Source organism: Coregonus clupeaformis, chromosome 27 (assembly GCF_020615455.1).
Source record: "Coregonus clupeaformis isolate EN_2021a chromosome 27, ASM2061545v1, whole genome shotgun sequence".
NCBI lineage: Eukaryota > Metazoa > Chordata > Actinopteri > Salmoniformes > Salmonidae > Coregonus > Coregonus clupeaformis.
In genome coordinates, this window is record NC_059218.1 from 21,787,054 (window position 1) to 21,792,783 (window position 5,730).

The window sequence follows — 5,730 nt, forward strand, 5'->3', positions numbered from 1 at the left end:
TTAAAAAATAGAACGTTTTACCATTTGTCCCTCACAGACTGACACTTGTTTAAACAAATGTATCTGAAACAGTTATACCGTAGATAGGGATCCCTATCACTGTCTGTCACTGTTTTGTTGTGTTCTAAAAAATATGCATGAAGTCTGTTTACAACCAGGAGATGGGATTGTATAATCAGTTGGAGTTCTGTGAAGAATTACTCGAGGACTTACATGTCGATACACATCATGCTTACTGCTTTAAATGTGACCCTCTGAGGCCTACTAAGATCAGCCTCTGATAGGGAATCCATGGAGAAAACCTCTTGTTATCTTTTGATTGCATTTCACTGTAGCACTTCAGAAATGTAAACTAGATTAGTTGTATTCCGCAATTTCTTTGTGAACTGCCGGTAAAACTTCCAGCTGATTACTTAGTTGTTTTCCAACTGTGTTTGTTCACTTATTCATACTGTAATCTAGCCTGTGGAATTGCCTCAGATTAATTGGAGTCCTTGTTAGGAGCAGTGGCACTTAACTCCCATTAACGTAAGCAGCAGGAGAGGAGTAGTGTAACAGTGTAGCAGTGTCGGCTAGACAGGGACAGAGAAGGGGAAATATAAGAAATATGAATGCATACACAGACCCTGTTCACCTTAGAGTGATTATGGTGAGTGGTGGGGTTTCATTCTCCTGGGCCAGTAACATTCAGCTATAATTATATGCTCCAGCAATATTGCCGTTATTGGCTCTACCTCTCCTGCACTATGATATTCATTGGAGTCCCGAGCCAGAGAGTGCCGCCTCTTGCTTCTCATCTCCTTCATATTGCTGCGAGCTGCAAAGGCCCAGTGGCGGGATCCTTGGAAATTAAAGATAAGCCCTGTCGACGAGGGACACGCATGTGATGCTGCTACAGAGCTATGGAACACATTATCCAGTAATAAGTAAGTATGAGGCTGCCTTCAGTCACAACAAACCTCTTCTGTATGCAATGGTGAAGTGAACCTTTTAACCTCAGTGAGAGGGGAAGAGGCAGGGACCCATCCTGTTCTGGTGGGAGTTGAGAATGTGTTACTGATTCTAGTGTTTCTGCCAATCGACTATGATGAGGGATGAGGATGTAAAAAGTAATCCTTGTGTTTTGATCAATCAGCTGTGGACCTGGAAGAGTGTGTGGGGATATCCAATTGATTCTTACATCTTACCTCATCATGAAGAAAGAGACAGTGACAGGAAGACAGGCAGGTAACCATCAGAGAACTGGCCAGAGGAGAGATGCTACACATACACTATATATACAAAGTATGTGGACACCCCTTCAAATGAGTGGATTCGGCTATTTCAGCCACACCCGTTGCTGACATGTGTATAAAATTGAGCAAACAGTGTCAGTGTAAGTGTGAGTCTGTGGTTAGAGTCCAGGGTGTGTGCATAGAGTGAAAAAAGGGTCAATGCAGACAGTCCGAGTAGCTATTTGGTTAACCATTTAGCGTTCTTATGGCTTGGGGGTAGAAGCTGTTCAGGAGCCTTTTGGTCCCAGACTTAGCGCTCCGGGACCGCTTGCCGTGCGGTAGCAGAGAGAACAGTTTATGACATGGGTGGCTGGAGTATTTGACAATTTTTAGGGCCTTCCTCTGAAACTGCCTGGATGGCAAGGAGTTCGGCCCCAGTGATGTACCAGGCCGTACGCACTACCCTCTGTAGCACCTTGAGGTCGGATGCCCAGCAGTTGCCATACCAAACAGTGATGCAGCCGGTCAAAATGCTCTCAATGGTGCAGCAGTATAACTTTTTCAGGATCTGATGGCCTATGCCAAATCTTTTCAGCCTCCTGAGGGAGAAGAGGCGTTGTCGTGCCCTCTTCATGACTGTGTTGGTGTGTTTGGACCATGATAGGCACTTAGCAATGTGGACACCGAGGAACTTGAAACTCTCAACCCACTCCACTACAGCTCCGTTGATGTGAATGTGGACGCGTTCGACCCTCCGTTTCCTGTAGTCCAAGATAAGCTCCTATGTCTTGCCCACATTGAGAGAGAGGTTGTTGTCCTGGCACCACACTGCCAGGTCTTTTACATCCTCCCTAAAAGCTGTCTCATCGTTGCTGGTTATCAGGCCCACCACCATTGTGTCATCGGCAAACTTGATGATGGTGTTGGAGTCGTGAGCAGCCACGCAGTCATGGATGAACAGAGAGTATAAGAGGGAAATAAGCATGCACCCCTGAGGGGCCATTGTGTTGAGGGTCAGTGTGGAGGATGTGTTGTTGCCTACCCTCTCCACCTGGGGGCGGCCCGTCAGGAAGTCCAGGATCCAGTTTCAGAGGGAGGTGTTCATTCCCAGGGACCTTAGCTTAGTGATGAGCTTGGAGGGCATTATGGTGTTGAACGCTGAGCTGTAGTCTGTGAACAGCATTCTCATTTAGGTGTTCTTTTTCTCCAGGTGGGTAAGGGCAGTGGGCAATGCAATAGAGATTGCTTCATCTGTGAATCTGTTTGGGTAGTATGCGAATTTGAGTGGGCAAAGGGTTTCTGGGATGATGGTGTTGATGTGAGCCATGACCTGCCTTTCAAAGCATTACATGGCTACAGATGTGAGTGCTAAGGGGAGGTAATCATTTAGCCAGGTTACCTTGGCGTTCTTGGGAACAGGGACTATGGTGGTCTGCTTGAAACATGTAGGTAATACCGACTTGGTCAGGAAGAGGTTGAAAATGTTAGTGAAGACACATCTAGTCAGCGCATGCTCTAAATACGCGTCCTGGTAATCCGTCTAACCTGTTTAAAGGTCTTCCTCACATTGGCTACGGAGAGCATAATCACATAGTCTTCCGGAACAGCTGGTGCTCTCACGCATGGCTCACTGTTGCTTGCCTCGAGGCTCGTGTCACTGGGCAGCTCTTGACTGTGTTTCCCTTTATAATCTGTGATAGTTTGCAAGCCCTGCCATATCCGACGAGCGTAAGAGCCGGTGTAGTAGGACTCGTTCTTAGTCCTGTATTGACACTTTCCCTGTTTCATGGTTCGTCAGAGGGCATAGTGGGATTTCTTGTCAGCGTCCGGATTAGTGTCCCGCTCCTTGAAAGCGGAAGCTCTAGCCTTTAGCTCAGTGCGGATGTACCTGTAATCCAAGACTTGTGGTTGGGTATGTACCTACTGTCACTGTGGGGATGATGTCATCAATGTACTTATTAATGAAGCCGGTGACTGATGTGGTAAACTCCTCAATGCCATCGGATGAATCCTGGAACATATTCCAGTCTGGGCTAGCAAAACAGTCCTGTAGCTTAGCATCAGCTTTATCGGACCAGTTCCGTATTGACTGTGTCACTGATACTTCCTTTTGGAGTTTTTGCTTGTAGTCAGGAATCAGGAGCTTTGGTCAGATTTGCCAAATGGAAGGCGAGGGAGAGCTTTGTATGCGTCTCTGTGTATGGAGTAATGGTGATCTAGATATTTTTTTCCTCTAGTTGCACAGGTGACATGCTGGTAAAAATGAGGTAAAATGGATTTCAGTTTTCCTGCATTAAAATCACCGACCACTAGGAGTGCCGCACACGCGCACAAACGCACACACACGGTTCCCCCTTGTGGACCACCTGGTGAAAAATGCTGTGAGATGGGTATGAAATTATGTTTCAAATTAAAATGGCTAGTCTCTCTCCTTCTCCCCGTAACTGCTCACAGGTTTAGAGACCGTCCAAAAAATGTCAGTGCTCATAGAAGTGGAAATAAAATACTTCTCAAATAAAAAAGACAATAAAAAGTCCTCTGACAGGAGAGTTGAACTAAAGACATTGTTTTTAAATTCAATGCCTTATTAATGCTACTGTATATCCTCTCCCTAAATATGAAGTTAGTCTAATGAGGCAGGAACATTCAGATTTCACCCAATAATGAGTTTGAATACTTCAAAGTTAAAGCAGTAAATTGACTATATACATAACTCAGGCTTTTAACTTATACCCCACATCACTAATGATCACTCTGTTGGACTCAACAGAATCATTGTCCCATGATAATTGATTAAGACTGACTGAGGCTCTCAATTCTCAATACTGTATATAGGTACAATTAAAGATGTAAATTAACTTGGTCGGATCCAGGGATGTGTCACATAATACAATGGAGACTGGTGGCAAAATGGCTGCATTACCAAACAGTTCATGCTTGAGGTTAATCTTGATGACTTGTTCTGAATTCAATAATTTATTTGCGAGCCAACAGTGTGTATATGTGTGTGTGTGTGTGATCTATGTGTTGCACAGCTCCTTAGCTGTAAAGTAAACAGAGGAGATGTCTTTTGGTGGGATTACAGTGTTTTCCGCTGTAATACGGTTGGTTTTAATTAGGCCGAGATAGACTGATCACCAAAGCCTTGATGTGGAGTGTGTGATGCAGCGTGAGAGCTTTTTGCACGGCAGTGCAAGGTGACAGATGAAAGAAGGTTAATCGCTGTTGTTCTCTTTCATCTCCTACATATACACTACAAATACGCAGAGACAGACACCGGATTAATGTCTTGTGACTCATCGCTGTTGAATTAGACATTTCCATTTTACTTCAAAAAGGGACCTCCCCACGGATCAATGCCTTTCGAGATGGGTTCTTTCTTCATGAAGGATGCTTTGCTAACAGGAAGAGTGGGCTACTTTGGGTACATAATTCTCCTGTTTATGGGAATCAAAAATGTGTCAATTGACCCACGAGCCATACAGGATATTTGTTTTATTCGCCTGTCACTATAACCAACAAAGGAAGGAACACTGCAAAACACAAATACGCACGCACACGCACAAACACAAGTACAGACACGCACACACACACACACACACATCCACACACAACCTGTGAACTACTGCTGAAATGTCATGGCAAATAAATATTCATTTACATATTAATGAGGAAATCATATAGGAGTATTTTTGTAGGATTACTGTTGCAACAAAAGGATAACAAAAAACCTTGAAACCCAGAACCACTCTCCTAAAGCACTGCTGTGAACATAAAACAAATTGGAATTCAGGCTTGGTTAGATAAGCTTAAAAACACATAAAAACAATAACAAATAGATTTTCCACTGTCTGCAACCTGCATGTTGCCTCCTTTTTTAGTATGACTGACTGGCATTGTTTCATAATCTATCATATCCTGTTCTCTCAGTGAAATCGGTCCTGTAAATTACTTTTAGAACACTAGGACGAACAAAACACATGAAGGAAGGCAAATATTAACATACACAGTATGTTTTGGATGACATGCAACTCTAGGCATTACAGTGTTCAGTGTAGTACTATACACTACATTTAGCCTTGAGTTCAAGTACAGTCGGCACTGTGTATTCCAGCTCATGTCTGGACACCCAAGGGACCTCACTTGTTGTTTTCTGAGGTTCAAGAAAACGCGGTCCTCTGAAATATGTATTCGGCTACAACATGATTGCAATTTTCTACTTTATCTCCAAGCTCTATTTTCTCTTCCCCTTTTGAACCACGTTAACCAGGCCAGTTGCTCAGGGACTCACAAACATGAATAGCTTTTGTGTGACCCTCAGTGGAATGGAATGGGTTGTCAACTCACAACACAGCACAGCACAGCACAGGGAACCTCATGGATCTTTCTACCTTCAATGTTTTGTGACTAGTGTATGCTTTCAGATTAAAGCCAAGCACTGGGAAATAACAAATATATCTGTAAACCATACTGGTTAGAAACCATCTAGCCGTAATCCACCAAAGTAATTATGCCA